The following is a 14,556-nucleotide window of genomic DNA, read 5'->3' on the forward strand; positions in this document are numbered from 1 at the left end:
AGCCTCCTGAAGGTTATCAGCCCACTCAGGGCCAGATGGGAAGCCAAAGTCAGAAGGAGGAGCAGCAGGAAGATCCTCATCGTCACTCACATCAAGTGCGCCCGAGTCTCTCAGACGAGCCTTGAGGGCATTCTTGGAGGAGACGAGGCGAGAAACCACATCATGAGTTTGACCGCACTGGAAAGAGAAAGCCTTCATCATGGCAGAATGTGCCTTGCCAATGAATTTGGCAAAGCGATCGAGAGGAGCTGAGCTGGATGAAGGGGTTGCTGACCGGGCAGCAGTGCGGCGAGTGGAGGTGGATGAGGTTTTCTTAGGAGCATAGTCATCCGCCATGTGATTGGGAATGGCCCACTTGTAATGCGTGTGAGTGGGAGCAACAGTGAATTCAACAACATGGTGAATAAAGGCCTGGATGAAGGGGGCATGCGGGAAGGCTCGATTGTATTCAACACTAGTGAGCCGAATCTCATGCTAGAGAAAGTGAGGCGCATTAATCTTGCGCTTGGGGAAATCGTGTAAATGTGACATGATATCAATACAGTAGCCGCTGCAGGTTCCCCAGTCACCCATCTTGGGATAGATGGTGCGGATAAGACACTGAAATATGATAAAGAAGGGACAGCGCTAGATGGATACTTGGTTAAGATCCTTCATCCGTTCGTCTGCATCAAGTTCACGAAGTGGTTTGAGGAGAAGGACACACGCCTCAATGGGCTTAGGTGCATGGTTGGGATCACTCTTATGGATTTTGGTGCCGGAGTCGGGGAAACCGAGTGCGGCAACAAACTCAACATAAGAGGCTGTGAACTCAACATCAGAAGTCATCCAGCTAATAGTGTTGTTTGAGCCAAAGAAACACGTGGCATAAAATTGATGAATAGCGGCACTGTTAAAATCGCACCGAAAAGCAAATGGGGCAGCGAGCCCCGATGACTCAGTGAGCTCAATGGCACCCGGGTATTTTGCCGGGTGAGTGCGAATATGCTCAAGATCAATATAATGATGTATTGAGAGACCCTTAGGAATGATGATAGTAGAAAAGATGTCCACTTGGACGTGTGTGTGGAAACATGAGTCCATAGAGTCACGTTCAACGGAAAATTGGTTAACATCGCGGTGGAATGTAAAGTAGGAAGACTTAGGAACCTTGGTGAAGTCCTTGACTTCACGACCAAAAGTAGGAGGAGGTTCAAGGGAGATGCGACGAGCATCACCTTCGGGCTGTTCGGGAGGAGGCGAGGGCATGTAAGATGGCTTGCGAGAGCCCGTCTTCGGAAGATTCTTCCGCACAGCTACAAATTCTGCCCGTTCTTGAACTTCAAGTTCGTCCTCAAAGTCTGAACCTTCCGAGGGAGACGAGCGAACCGGACGTCGGGCGACCCGTTTGAAGGGACGGCAATATTCGTCCGAGTCATCCGACCCCGTACCGTCAGTGGCACGAGCGGATGAACCGGCAGCGGGCTTGCGTGCTGAGTGCTTGATCCGAGGCATGGCGGAAGATCCTGTCTGCGAGGAGCGTCTGGAGGTGGATCCGGCCAGGGTGGTGACTAGAGGCAGACGAATCCGGTGAAGAACGGCACACCAGCGGTGAGGAAGGCCCAGGGGACGGCACGGCGGCGGCTGGGGCGAAATAGGGGAGGAGGAGGTGCGTGGTGGTTAGGGCAAAGCCCAGACCCGCTCCCTCTAGCCTCTATTTATAGAGGATCCCCGATGTGTCGGACGACCGACGGGCGCCGGACGTCCGGAAGCTATCAGCGGTCGGACGACCGACAGGCGTCGGATGTCCGGAAGCTGTCAACGATCGGACGACCGAGGATGGTCGGACGTCCGGACAGCAACAGGCGTCGGACGACCGAGCCGTGCCGGACGTTCGAGAGAGAGGCAGACAGGGCTGAACATAATGGTGAGATGGTTCAAGTGAATAGAGCGGAGGTAACATCCAACAGCATTTCATATAGTTACTATACCTTCCCAACGCTCGTACAATGAAGTGTGTGGTGGGTTTAACCACCAAGTTCGAGTGCTACCTCGAGACAGGGATACTTAAGCATTTTTTGTCTTGCTCATGATGGTGAAGTGATAAGGAGTATTCTCGCATGTGTAGCAACCAAGGGCCTCTCAACTAACATATTTTGGACATGGTATGATGTAAACCTTTGTAGCGACCCGACTCAAGACGAGTCAAGCCTCTGGTGTTTCCATACCATCCCAAGATCATGCTGGTACACACTCAGTACATCAATATATATATCAAGAGTTCAATCACACAGCTTTATTAATCGAAATCTCATATCGAGTACTTTATTACAATAATGGATTACAATAAAGTGGCTGAAGGCCATCTCATGAGATATCTAACGAAGACTAGCGGAAGCATCAGGTAGACGAGTCCATCCGACTCCAGGGCATGTCGCTGAGCGTAGATCGTAGCCTCACTCCTGGTCGGAAAAGTACTCTGCAACATGATACGTTGCAGCCGTGTAGGTCAGCATATGGAATATGCCGGCAAGTCATCAAAGAGAGGGGTAAAAATAATAATCAACTATCTCTACATGCATATTTGGCAGGTGGGGCTATAAGTTTTGCATAAAGCCAATTTTATCCTACAACAAGAGGGGCTGGAAGCAAAATATTACTACATTGTTTGTTGTTAACGAGATGGTTCCGCCAACCAATTCTCGTACCCGAGTTGTTGTTAATACCCACATCATTATTAAGTTGTGTCGAGAGTTCACGGGAATTTCAATGCCTTCGGCTCAAGTTGTCCATGACCGTGGACACGGCTAATCGATTAGGTTGGGCACTCTGCAGAGTTTTGCACACGTTCCCCACAAGATTTGATCGCCTCCGTGTATGTCCTCGCACTTCAAGGTGTTTGAAGACCGGATGATCAAAACATGGTCTTTCAACGGGTCCCTCTGAATCCCTGTCGGTGCCCATCCATTCCTACCGTTCTTCTACATCTGCTAGCACCGCCTGTCCAGAGTCGCCGCGTTGTCCAACCAAGCCAGAGCCCATAATGACTTGTGGCTGTGCAGGTAAGCCTTGGGTCTTGAAGCCTCCGTCCGTCTCTTCGAGCCTGGGTGAAGCTTTCCGCAAGATGTCATGGCCGTCTCCAGCATCCCGGGTCATCCACTGGTTTCTCCAGGGAGCCGATCAACCGTCCTTCACCCAGAGTTGCATTGCATCCGAGGTCTTGAAAATCTTGTCTTAACCGGTCTTGATTATTTAATCAACCTCGCATCACTCGTGTTATGCACTCAACCGAAATCCCGTCTACTCAAGCATAGCAATATGAAATTTGTCGTCCCGGCGCCAAGTATCGGGGTTGTTGTGTGCCTACCACATGATACTACAACCTATACTAAAATTTCCAAGTACCTAAGCAGCATGCAATTGGGCAAAGAAAGGTGAAACTACCATGCATCGAAAAACATAGGAAATAGTATGATCAAAATGACTTGCCTTGATGATAGTTGTCTTGATCGAGCGCTTCTAAGTAACAAGCTTCGCACTCCGGGTGATCTACCGATACAAACAAATACACACCATAAGCACTACAATCAAACAACAAGTAAAAAATAACATCACAAGTAAAAGTTGCTATGGCCTAAGTGAAAGAATTTACTATACGTCACTATGGCAGAAACTTGTTTCTGTTAAAAACCCAAGTAAAAATATTTGAAACATTTTGAAAGTTATACCACAGTAATATATAATCACTAGGAAGCAGTAGCAAAAAGAATCAAATAAAAATCATTTTTTAAACTCCTGGAATAAGCAAAACAAGGTTTAAACTAAATCTGATCTCATTCAAATTTGAAAATTTCAAACATGGACAAATTATATGTTTTTAAAAACTACAGAAACTTTGTGATCTACTGGAGAAAAGAATCAACCTCATTGGACTTCGGGATCAAAAGCTATGATCAAAACAAACTTGAAACTTTTCTGTTTTTGGAACTAAACAGAAAAAGAAAACAGATGCTAACGGACACGTGGCAATCCCTGATTTGCTGCGGGGGTGTGTGCTGCGAGAAGAACTAGAAAACGGCCGAAACCTAACATAAAACTCTCTGGCTAATAGTTAAGTAAATAAAAACCGGCGCGGTTTTGTTTAGAAGACCGAAAGGGTATCGTGATCTAATCTATAGCGTGTATTTCGGATCCAAAGGCTAACAGGGGGGTGGGGTGCTTACCGTGGTGCTGCTCTACTCCGGCGAGTCCGAGGAGAAGAGGTGGTGGCGGGGAAGGGGTTCCGGCGGTCGGCCGAGGCGGGGGAGACGTCCGGGCGGCGGAGGGGATCTCCGGCGTGCTTCTGGTGGCGTCGGGGAGGTGCGGCGTGGTCGGAGGCGAGCAGTGGAGTGGCCGGAGCTCCGGTCGTGCTTGTGCTTTGGCGAGGTGCAGCAAGGGGCGGCTAGAGGCGGCGAAGCGGGGCGATGGCGAGGGGAACGGAGTGCGGGGACAGGGGGGTATTTATAGGGGGAGAGGGGGCCTCGGGAGGGAAGGAGGAGGGAGATCCGGGGTGGGGATCGTTCTGCCCTGGGAAGGAAAGAGCTCGGGCTCGGTTTAGGAAAGAGGAGGGGCGAGAGGAAGGGGGTGACCGAGCGGGATTCGGTCGGCCAGGGGGGTCCACCAGGCAGAGAGGGAAGGGCGCGGGCGGCGGTTCGGTCGGCCGAATCCTACGGGTTTCGGTCCCGGGCCAGAAGGGAGTGGGCCGACAGGTATATTGCGCCCAGGCGCTTTCCTTTTTTAAAGAAAAACGTTTCATGTTTTAGTCTTTTTCAGAAACAAAAACTAAAACAAATAAAAAGGCAACAAAAATAATAATTAATATAGGGTATTATATACCAAAAAAATTAGAAAAATATCCTCTACTCGATTAACATTTTTCCAAAGTAAAAATAAAAACTTAAAAATTGTTTTTTTTTTCAGAAAAATCCCTTATGCTATATTTTATTTTTGCAATTATTTTGACGATAAAACTTTGGATTTCTTGGCTCAAAATATTTCAAAAATGCCTCGCACCTTGGAGGGTCATTTTCCTCCGCTCTCTCTTGCGTGCAAGAGATTATTTCCCGGCACTTCTCGTGTGAAGAAAATAGAAATGCAAAAGCAAAAGTCGAAAAAATTCAAATGCAAACTTTATTTAAATCGATATGCATAGATGCTTAGCTACAATGTAAAACATTCCCAATTAGGAAAATTGGGATGTTACAATCTTCTAACTCAATTACTATGATAAGTGTGGGTCCAAAATACGGTCAAACGCATGAGTGCATAGGATCATGCACAAGTTATCCTGTTATAAGAGCAAGGCACATGACACAAGGGCCATGGCACAAATTTGTCTCATTCATATGACCATGAAGTGCTAAGAGAACACCAACACTAAGCATTTCATCAGTGTGAGGAAATTACAAAGTGGAAAAAGTATTATGTTCATGCAATGATGCAACCTACACAGGGTTGACTCTAATGTTATACATGCATGAAGTAAATACTTGTTATCGGAAAAGCATTGGTATGGCATAGAAGTAGCCGAGTCATGTCTTGACTCTAATTTCTTCGTGACCAGCACCATCTTCTTCTGAGAATAAGTCAAGATAGCAATGCTTCTCCAAAGTACCTAAACCACCATTTAAGCACAATATGGTCCCCAAACTTATTGGGTCCGAAGTAGTTACTCCAACTACAATATATATAGGGTAAGATCACTCAATTATGTGCATATAGATATAAGTTTTACTTTCAAGCACACCTTAACCTTTTAATGGATACGTCTGATTTACCATATACATATATTGGATCAAAGATACGATAGACACGGCATGTGCATCTACACATAGTAGATATGCCTACACAAGCCTATCAAAATCCAAGGATATACAATTTGGACAAATGAACACATAATTGTCAATTACAGAACATTCATGTCGTCCAAAATGGATCAGGGTGACAAATCAACATATGATAGCACCCCAAGTTCAACACATGAACCGGTCAAAGCATCAAACCATGTAAGGTATGCATTTTGCACAACCTTACATGCATGTCTCACCCCAGTAGATGTATAAGTGTAGGTTATATGATTATAACTCCCACAACATTATGAAATAAATAGTACGAGCTCAAAGACATGCATGGGAGATTACCGGGAGACACATGAATTTCTCGGCAAGTTATGTAGGTCAAATGAAGACAAAGGCGAAATAGAATGACCATGAAAAACACTGCCAAGCCAGAGATACCATGTGTGAGAGAACACAATGGTATTTAGAATTATCAGTGGTGGTAGATGCCAAACGAGCACAAAGATCGTTTTATACTCACACAAGTGTGATATGGGAGTTTAACCATAAGCATAATGTTTAGTTGTCGTACGTTAACATCCCAATTAGTTAGATCATAGTGTAGATAAATAATTCGAAAGGCATGCATCAACTATGCCCTTCTTTTAAGTACGATCTAGCGGCTAAGCCATGAGTATTGGTGTAGTAGAACGTCATACTCACGCACATCTAAGGGATTTAGACACCAACAGGGTTATTATGCAAATTAAGACATGTGGAGCATGACACGCCACACAGTTATAGAATAACCCCATGTGGTAGATTCTGACTGGCATACATCGGATGTTTATCTTACCAGGGGATGTGACATGCACAAAGCATATCACACTCCCTTAATGTGATAATCCATGTATTTATCATATAGGGCAGTCAATCATCCAACTAAGCTGATAAGTGGATGCTAATTTGAACTTCGGATGGCTTTGACATCCAACAAAATGATTCGATAATCTTGCACCGTGAATACTAGATGGAGTCCAATACATATATACACATTTTGGGTTAGTGATGTGCATAGAGCAGAACACTCCCCCTTAATGTGATGAGCTATTAACGTCTCAAAAGACCAACACAAAGGTGCAACTAGGATGCAAGTAATGATCAGGACTACACACAACTATATGACATACATAACGACCTACACATGCTAAGTACCAAACCTAGACATGAGAAGGAGTGGGGCAGGAAACTTTCAATGTAAACAATTTAAGTACAACTTATCGCAAAGAGGCACATTGGATATGGGATATGGGCTTGATAATCCAAATGACTTGGCTTGAGATAATACAAATGATGAAGAGTCCTCAAATCTTCATTGTGTATCCAAGTCTCCAATGTCCTCCAAAGTCACCTGTTGATCAAGTTTGAGCTTGTTGGTCCCCAACTACGTTGGGTCCTAAGAGGTTAGTCACAATAGGCTTGGCAACCCAAATCGTTCTTTTCTTGACACCATTTTGAGTACCAACAAACTTGGCAAACACATTGCCAATCTTATCCTTCCCAAGGGAATAGATATCATCAATAGTGATTGGGTTGGATAAGTTACCTCTCGCGCAAGACGAAGCGACGTGACCCTTCTCACGACATAAGTAGCAACATCTACCCTTTGCTTTCTTCACAGTTGATTTCTCACCTCGGGGAGTGTTGGCTTGGGTCTTATTGGGAAGAGGATTTCCTTCAACTTGTAGTTGAGTATGTGATTGAGTTTGTGGCTGCTTCCCTTGTTGCCTGTGACTTTGAGACTTCGTCTTCAGAGGGCAAGATCTAACATGGTGCCCTTTAACTTTGCACTTGAAGCAAATGATTTTGGCCGAATTCTTGACTTGTTCTAGGCCCCTCTTGTTCTTGTTTGAGTTTACTCCAACATCATTTTTGTCATTCGGAGATGTTTGCTCACACAGGACGTTGTAGAGTGTGGACATCCCTTCATGATACTGTTACAAGTCTTTCTTCAAAGAAGTGACTTGGGCCGTGAGCTCTTCGATTTCCTCTGCACGGTTAGTATCAACGCAAGTACTAGAGGAAGTGTAAGCTTCAATGTTAGAGCAAGAAGGCACGGAAAGTAATTCATCACACGAGGTAGCAACATTATGAGTAGACGAATTACGAGGACTAGCACATGGAAATATAGTACTTTGACTAGAAGTAGTGCCATTGTCCACATGAGGCTCACTTGATGTTACCTTGGTGATGATAGCCTCATGAGCTAACTTTTGCACATTATGGGATGTTAGAAGATCAGCATGAGAGCTTGTGAGCATTACATGGTTTTCTTCCAACTTCCCATAATTGCTAGTTAGTAAATCAAGTTGAGCACGTAGCTCAGCATTCTCCTTCAATGTTGATACTTCAAATGAGGTAGAGTTAGATGTACAAGTATCATCAACAATATGAGAGGAGTAAGTAGCAATTAGAGACTTCTCATGAGTAGATTGAAGCTCCTCATAGATCTTAGAGGTTTTGATGAGCTCTCCCTTGGCACTATAGCATTCAAGGAGAAGGACCTCAGAATCCTTTTTAAGTTTATCATGAGCAACTTCAATCTCTTTTTTTGAAGACCTTAGGTCTCCACATGCTTGATGACTCTTCTCAAGTTCAGGTTCAAGTTGTTCACTTTTAGCTTGTTCATGATTAAGTGAATCATTACAATTTTCAAAGTAAGCAAGAACATCTTCGAATCTTTGAAGAGCGTTATTTTTAGCTTTATGAAGAATTTTACCGATCACATAGATATTTTCAGTCAAGTCATCATCATCATCCTCATCGCAAATATCATCGTTATTGCACACAGAAGATGATACCTCATTATTACCTCTTGCCATGCGGCACATGTGAACTGGAGGAGTTGATGATGATTCTTTTGGTGAATCAGATTCTTCATTAGTCAAAAGTACTTCATATTTCTTGATTTCCCCTAAATGATTAGTCATAGGGCAACTAGGGAGAAACAAGATATTTTGATCAAGAGGACACGGGAAAGCAAGCATATCACCACACACATTTGTCGAGGGATCTTTAGGTGAAATGCATGACATATCAACACAATAATTTACACTATGTGTGGTGCTAGATATGCTCGTGTCCATAGAGGCCATGACATTTTCATCAACATATATTTCTTCACTCACCATGTCATTACCTTGTGAGATTGAAGATGCTGAGGTGAGCAAGCAATTGGATATGGAAGTAGTGGTGGACTCTTTATGATCGAAAAGAGTGAAGAGCTCATGCATCAACTCCTTCATCATAATATCGTCTTCATCAAGATTGGACCCACCATATATATCTTAAAGTTTAGTCCCAACTTCATGAGCTGACTTGCAAGTTGAGATAGACTTAAACACTTCAGGACTTATGGTTCGATGAATGGCAAGAAAATCCTCACAATCAAGATACATTTCATTAGTAGATGAAGATGCATCATCCTTTTTGTCGGCAATCCCTACAAGAACAATTCGTAAAGTATTTGGGCCCATGGCCCGAAAGTGATGAAGCATACGGATTCTCCATAGGGTATAATTTGTGCCATCAAAGTCAAAGTTGTCATTCTGCACTAATCCAATAGTCGACATTGATACTCTCTAGGTCGTGAAACCTAATTAAAGAGAGACCTTGCTCTCATACCAATTGAAAGGACCAACATGACGCCTACAGGGGGTGAATAGGCTATTTAAAAACTTCTTCGGATTTGGCTTAAACCTAATGCGGAGATAAACTAAGAGGATACTTTTCAAGCACAAATCCTAAGTGCAATAGGCACCACAACGTGCACCAACAACCCGATCTACCAAGATGGACACAACACGGTTACTAACAAGCACAAGTAAGTTACACAAACTTACTTGAGCTATATCACACGACGAGTAGGTGAACGACACAAGATACTAGATCACACTATAGCACACGATATATCAAAAGCTGCAAGTGTGAACGTGTGGATATAGAGGGTATGCTTGAACGATTAATCCTATACAAAGAAATAGTCAACACAATATAATGAGCAAAAACAATATGCAATGTATGTATGCTCAAGTAACACAAGTAAACCACAAGTAAGGAGTTAGGGTTAGGGATAACCAAGGTCACTGAGACAAAGATGTACCCCGATGTTCACTTCCTTGGAGGGAAGCTAGTCACCGTTAGAGAGGTGGATGTTACCATGAAGGCACACCAACGCCACGAAGGCTCACCCTATTCTGCCTTTGAGATAACACCACGAAGGCGTTTCTCAACCACCAGTGGTAAGCGTTTGAGGTGGCTTCCAAACCCTCAAATCTCAAATAGCATGGGTTGAGAGGAGGAGAGGGAGACGATCTATCTTTTGATAGGAACAACTCTCAAAGGGGCTCACAAATGCTCTTGGGATCTAAGATTTGGTGTGAGCAAATGTGTGTGAGGTAGAAATGTGTTCTTATGAAGATATGGCTGTGTTGGGCCCCCTCTCCTGAAGTGGGAGGGGGTATTTACAGTGGAGAGGGGAAAGTGACCGTTGGGGTCACTTAAGTCTGACAGTGGTCGGACGTACGACAGTTCTCGGATGTCCGGACGCCCACAAGGGGTCGGACGTCCGACAGGGGTCGGTCGTCGGAGGGATGTATATATATATCAGGAACAACTGTATAGATATCAGGAATCACTGTATAGATGAACAGGGACCGGACGTCCAGAGGGAGCCGGATGTCCGAGACTTTGGCTCTGTTCAAGGGCACCAGATTTCCAAAAGCGGTCGGACGTCCGGCTCTCGGACGACAGGGGGAGGCCGGAAGTCCGAGTTATTTGACTCTAGATTTCTCTGGTGCAAGGTTTAGGTTTTCCGAAGCGGTCGGGCATCCGGCCCTCGGACGTCCGGATGGAGCCGGATGGCCGAGACTTTGGCTCTAGTATAAGGTTCCGGATTTCCGAAGTGGTCAGGCGTCCGGCCCTCGGACGTCCCGGGGAATCCGGATGTCCGAGGCATTGGTTCTGTTTTGAGATCAAAGGAGAGAAGTGGAGATGTGGTATGAGCATAAAAGTAGAGATGTAGTTTGAGCAAGTTCATCGCAAAACCTGTGATCCCCTCTTAATAGTGCTGGATCCCTAAAGACTCAAGAATCATAAAAAGGGTACTGATGATCCATACTTGAGTGTATACTTTTATTCGCTGATCATCAGTCTGCACCACTAACGTCAAAGGAACTGATACCTTTGAATTAGCCCTTTCACTTGAGCTTGATGTTGTTGTTCCTTCTTGGTTCAAGTTGAAAGCAAGACATGATGAAGTCTTCAAGAAGCTCTCCCATACACAATGTGGAAAGCCTAGCTTGTATATTCATCTTCATCTGTCCACCATGTGAGCATCCACAAGATTCAAGCATGTAGTACTCAGGAATGCTTATCTTTATCTTGTCCTTGTTAGCACATGAGCTTGTCCTTATCAACATATGATCATTAACAACACCTTAAGAGGGATTAGTGATTAGTTATCTATATGTGTGTTGTCAGCAACACCAAAACACGATTAAGGGCATGACTGCACTTTCACACATGCTAAGGGATCTCTAATCATATAAAATTGTTTGGAACCAAGCAAACACAATTCATTATGTTGTCTTCCTTGTCCAACATCTACTTCTAAGCATGTAATAGTTTGGTGAGTGCTCACAATTGTAAACAGTGTCTAAGATGATATATTTATATGTGAATCTCTCTTTCCTTATCACTTCTTATTAATTGCAACAATGACTGGGGTCTATGTTGGTCTATTCTCAACAAATTTCAATCATCATACTTATTATATGTGAAGCTATCACTTTCCATAAGATCATCTCATGATCTTTCATGCTATCGCTCTTTTAATACTTTTGATCACGGCACAAGACAAAGCCCTTGACTAAGATACTCTTTATTATATAGCTCGCAAGCTCGAATACATCGGGGGAGACACAAGGCAAAAGACTCAAACCAAACACTAAAGACTTATACCACTAAGAGAAGAAAGTAAAAACTGAAAAGGAAAGAACTAAAACAAAGGTAAAAGTAAAAGATATAAAGGTGATACGATACCAGGGCAACTCCCCCAAGCTTGGCACAAGCCAAGGGAGTTGCCCATACCAATGCTTAGTTGTCTTACTTTGGTGGTGATGGCGGTGGAGTTGTTGAAGCAGTCTTGAGCTTGTCTAATTTCCACTTGAGCATAAAGTTCTGCTCTCTCAGATCGTCATTTTCCTCCTCAAGCTTCAACACCCTATGGCAAAGTTCCTGCTTACTCTCCTGCAAGAAACGAGAAGGGATAAACAAGGTCTTAGGCTTTTTCCTTTGGTCAGGGAGGCTTGACTTCTTGAACTCCACATGAGTGCGTCCAGGTAGAGGTAGAGGAGCCTCCTCTTCATCGGAACTCGTTTGTTCCTTCCCCTTGGGATCACAGTCCACTTCCTCGTCAGTGGTCCAGCCGTATGGTTCCAAGTCCCCATAGTCCTTGGGGTTAGCAAGGTAATCAGCCACATAGCTCTCCCCCTCTGAATCCTGAGAAGACATCTTGACCTAGATCTGCGGCAGAAAACAGGCACGAAACGAAAACAAAGGAATACTGCGCGATGCGGAGATCAAAACCCTTGGGCGTATATATAATGATTTTTTCTGGACCAGGAGTGCTCCGCAAGAATACGGAGTCCAGGAGGCACACGAGGTGCCCACAAGCCGAGTAGCCGCCGCCAGGGGGGCAGGTGGCGGCTACTAGGCTTGTGGCCGCCACGTGCGCTCTCCTGACTGCTTTTTATTTTTCTATTTTTCCATAAATTCCAAAACAGAGAAAATTTCCTATTGGAAAAGTTTTGGAGTCCAATTACTTACCGAAACACATACCTCTTCGTTTTCAGAGTCTGAAACAGACTGATAAACATCCCTTATGTACTCCTCTGGAGTTATGATATTGATGATATTAGTCTCAACATTTATAGGAGTACCAGAGATGTAATGTTTGATTCTCTGCCCATTTACCACTCTAGGAAAATTACCTTCCGTGTTATTGATTCTGATGGCACCGGAACGATATACTTCCTCGACAACGTAGGGACCTTCCCATTTAGAGAGAAGCTTGCCTGCAAAGGATCTTAAGCGAGAATTGTATAGGAGGACATAATCACCTACATTGAACTCTTGTTTTTGTATTCTTTTATCGTGCCATCTCTTAACCTTTTCCTTGAACAACTGGGCATTCTCATATGCCTTTGCCCTCCATTCATCTAATGAGCTGATATCAAACAACCGCTTCTCACCGGCAAGTTTGAAATCGAAGTTGAGCTCTTTGATTGCCCAATAAGCTTTGTGTTCTAGCTCAAGAGGTAAATGGCAGGCCTTATCGTAAACCATTTTATACGGCGACATGCCCGTGGGATTCTTATAAGGAGTCCTATAAGCCCATTGTGCATCGTCAAGTTTGCTAGACCAATTCTTTCGAGATCTATTGACAGTCTTTTGTAAGATCAATTTGATCTCCCTATTACTCAACTCCACTTGACCACTAGACTGAGGATGATAAGGAGATGCAACTCTATGGTTGACATCATACTTAGCGAGCATCTTGCGGAAAACACCATGAATGAAGTGTGAACCGCCATCAGTCATCAAATATCTAGGGACTCCAAATCTTGGGAAAATGACTTCTTTAAGCATCTTAATAGAGGTGTGGTGATCAGCATTTCTAGTGGAGATAGCTTCTACCCACTTAGTGACGTAATCAACAGCAACTAAGATGTGAGTATACCCATTGGAACTCGGGAAGGGTCCCATATAATCAAAGCCCCAGACATCAAATGGTTCAATGACAAGTGAATAGTTCATAGGCATTTCCTGGCGCTTACTGATGTTCCCTGTTCTTTGACATTCTCACAAGATAAGACAAACTTACGGGCATCCTTGAAGAGAGTGGGCCAATAGAAACCTGACTGCAATTCCTTATGAGCAGTTCTGTCTCCAACATGGTGTCCTCCGTAGGCTTCGGAATGACACTTCTGCAGGATCTATCCATGTTCATGTTCAGGCACACAACATCTAATAACACCATCTACTCCTTCCTTATAAAGGTGAGGATCATCCCAAAAGTAGTGTCTCAAATCAAAGAAGAATTTTTTTCTTTTGCTGGTAGGTGAAACTGGGTGGTATGTATTTGGCTACGATATAGTTTGCGTAATCAACATACCACGGTGCACTATCTGAAGAACGGATGACATTCAATTGCTCATCAGGAAAGCTGTCATCAATAGGTCGTGGGTCATCAAGGACATTCTCTAGTCTGGACAAGTTATGTGCTACAGGGTTATCAGCAACCTTTCGGTCAACAACATGCAAATCAAATTCCTGTAGCAGGAGAACCCATCTTATTAGCCTAGGCTTAGCGTGCTTCTTCTCCATAAGGTACTTAATAGCAGCATGATCAGAGTGAATAATGACTTTGGAGTCAACTATATAAGATCTGAACTTTTCACATGCAAACATGACTGCTAAAAATTCCTTCTCCGTAGTAGCATAGTTTCTTTGGGCACTGTCTAGAGTTTTACTAGCGTAGTGAATAACGTTCAACTTCTTGTCAACTCTTTGTCCCTAGAACAGCACCAACAGCATAGTCACTAGCGTCGCACATGATTTCAAAGGGCAAGTTCCAATCAGGTGGTTGAACAATAGGTGCCCGTTATCAAGGGTTTCTTAAGTATTTCGAAAGTTTCCT

The sequence above is a fragment of the Hordeum vulgare genome, chromosome 3H, assembly GCF_904849725.1.
Source record: "Hordeum vulgare subsp. vulgare chromosome 3H, MorexV3_pseudomolecules_assembly, whole genome shotgun sequence".
NCBI classification, from domain to species: Eukaryota; Viridiplantae; Streptophyta; class Magnoliopsida; order Poales; family Poaceae; genus Hordeum; species Hordeum vulgare.